Below are 2,450 nucleotides of genomic sequence, written 5' to 3' on the forward strand. Positions count from 1 at the left end.
AAGCTCATTAGCTAGACACTCGGGGGCCTATCTAGACAACTCATTGCATGGAGAACTCTGGGTTTCTATGCTACATGACCAGTTGTCCTCTTAGTGAGATGTCATGGTCACATACTCCAGGACAGGAACCTGGTATGGAGTTTTGTTTTTTGTTTTTTGGGTTTTTTTTTTCCAAGATACTTTATTTTCACAATGGGTCACAACATAAGCCCATTCTGCCAATGTACAAGCTACAAACACTTGCTCAGCAGCTGAGGGGCACACGTTAATATCATGTCTGAAAAGTGAATAAAAATCCATATAAAACAAATATTCAAAGTTTCCATAGGAACACAGTAAGTGTGACCCCCATCTCCTAGCCTTCCATACTGCATTGGTGCCAACCCTACTCTCACAAAGACATCCCAAACTAGCAGTTAAGTTAAATGGTCCCCCCAAATGCCTTAATTCAAGCTAAACTTGCAGGCAAGAGCTATAATAATGGCATCTACGCATTGATCCTAGCAGAAGCACAGGCTGCAGGGTGACGGTCCATCCCGCTCTCCTGAGCACAAGACATGGGCTGCGTGCCATCATCCTGCTCCTCCACCTCTCGCAGGAAGCCGTGGCTCTGGATCTTTTTAATGAGTTGCCACATCGTCCGTGACATTCCATAGTAGATGTTTGGCCTCTGGAACCCATTGAAAGTAGAAGCAGCAGCAACGGTGTATGCACCCATGTTCTCAAACAGCATCCAATCACCCACATGCATTTCAGGCAGGTTACAGCGCTCCACGATCCGATCAAGGCCATCACATGTTGGCCCTCGGATGCTGGATGGGTAATACTCTTCTGCAGCAGGGCCTTCACATGGGCATGATCATAAAGAATGCAGTTAAATGATTCACATACTCCACTATTCACATAATACATGAAGGTTTGCTCATTTGACTCATCTTCATCGTCAGAACCAGGCTGCTCCTTCCACACGGTTTTTTTTTGTTTGTTTGTTTGTTTGTTTTTTGGGGTTTTTTTTGGCAATGATGTTGACTGCAAGCATGAAAGCTGACGCGACATAGTATCTGCCTGGCTCAGCTATGATTCTCACTCCAGAGTCTGATGAGAAGTACTTGTCCAGAGCTGGGTTGATTACACTGGTGATCTCTTCAAATTTAAGCTTTGTATCTTCAGATCCAGGAAAGCCACCACCAATATCAAGCAGATACATGCTGAAACCAACTTCTGTTCCCATGTCAAACACACAGCGGGCATCCAACACTGCCTGCACGAAGATCTCGGGGTCAGTACATCCACTGCCCACATGGAAGCTCACACCAATGACATCAATATTTAGCTCTTTTGCCCATTCCAAGAGAAGCCTGCTGGTTTTGAGTGTGGCACCAAACTTAACACTGAGGCGACAAAAGGCTTTGGAATCATCAGTGGCGATCCGCAGAACCAACTTTGCCTTTGGATGTGCTCTGGCGACTTTCATCAATTCAATTTCACTGTCAAAAGTCATCATCTGGACTCTGTTACTGGCAGCATACTTGATTTGAGAGACTTGTTTACAAGGATTTGCATAGATAATCCTCTCTGGAGGCACCCCCAAGCCCTAGTACCAACTGTATTTCAGTCTTGCTTGCACAGTCAAATCCTGTCCCAATGGCAGCTAGGGTGCTCTGCTATTGTTACACTTGACTGCGTAAAAGCGAGTAACGCGGGGAAGAGCTTTTAGCCACCTCCGATGCTTCTTTAGAACGTCTCCAGGGTCCGCAATTTAGAACGCATCCTTATCGTCAGAGGAAGAGACTTCATTGATTTTTTGATCCAGAATGTCCTTAGCAGTAAAGCCTTCATCAAGGATGTGGCAGTCAAACTCGTCCTTAGTAAAGCTGCTCATGGTTCTCTATGTACCTACAGAAAACCTGGAGATGGAATTAAATTATCGCCAACTCCTCACAAGGCCGACTTATCCAAGAACTCTGGATGCTGTCTCCTTGGAGTGGTGGAAACACTCACAGCACGGTGGAGCCGCCAAACCTCGAGGAGCGCCCGTCCTCCGTCTGCCCGCAGCCGCCCCTTCAGCCGCCTCTTCGAGCTCTTCAAGCCTCCACAGACTCCGACCAGAGGAGGAGCAGAGCTGCTGGCTGAGGGCTGCCTGGCAGCGGCTGCAGGGACTGACCTTTTTTTAAGATTTATTTATTTATTTAATATATGCAGACACACCAGAAGAGGGCATCGGATATCATTACAGATGAATGTGAACCACTTAACCACTTAACCACTGAGCCATCTCTCCAGACCTCCCACCACCACCACCACCACCTCTTTTTTTTTTTTTTTTTTTTTTTTGGTAGTTTCCAAGTAATTTTATTGAGAATTTTGCATTTGTTTCCTGAATCAATAAATACTATACAAAACAATGTAAAAATGGGTACCATTTTCTCTCCTCTGCTCCCCTCACCTGG

At 45.8% G+C, this 2,450-nt stretch overlaps 1 pseudogene across 1 annotated transcript; it reads right to left on the reverse strand.

Moving 5' to 3' along the window:
- Positions 1-269: 269 nt before the first annotated feature.
- Positions 270-1,883, reverse strand: LOC110307025 (annotated as a pseudogene). The gene is made up of 2 exons (XR_002379346.1): positions 1,017-1,883; positions 270-979 (listed from the first exon to the last, which is right to left on the reverse strand). The product of XR_002379346.1 is annotated as an ornithine decarboxylase-like (transcript).
- Between the last annotated feature and the right edge of the window lie 567 nt (positions 1,884-2,450).

The sequence above is a fragment of the Mus caroli genome, chromosome 12, assembly GCF_900094665.2.
Source record: "Mus caroli chromosome 12, CAROLI_EIJ_v1.1, whole genome shotgun sequence".
Classification (NCBI taxonomy): domain Eukaryota; kingdom Metazoa; phylum Chordata; class Mammalia; order Rodentia; family Muridae; genus Mus; species Mus caroli.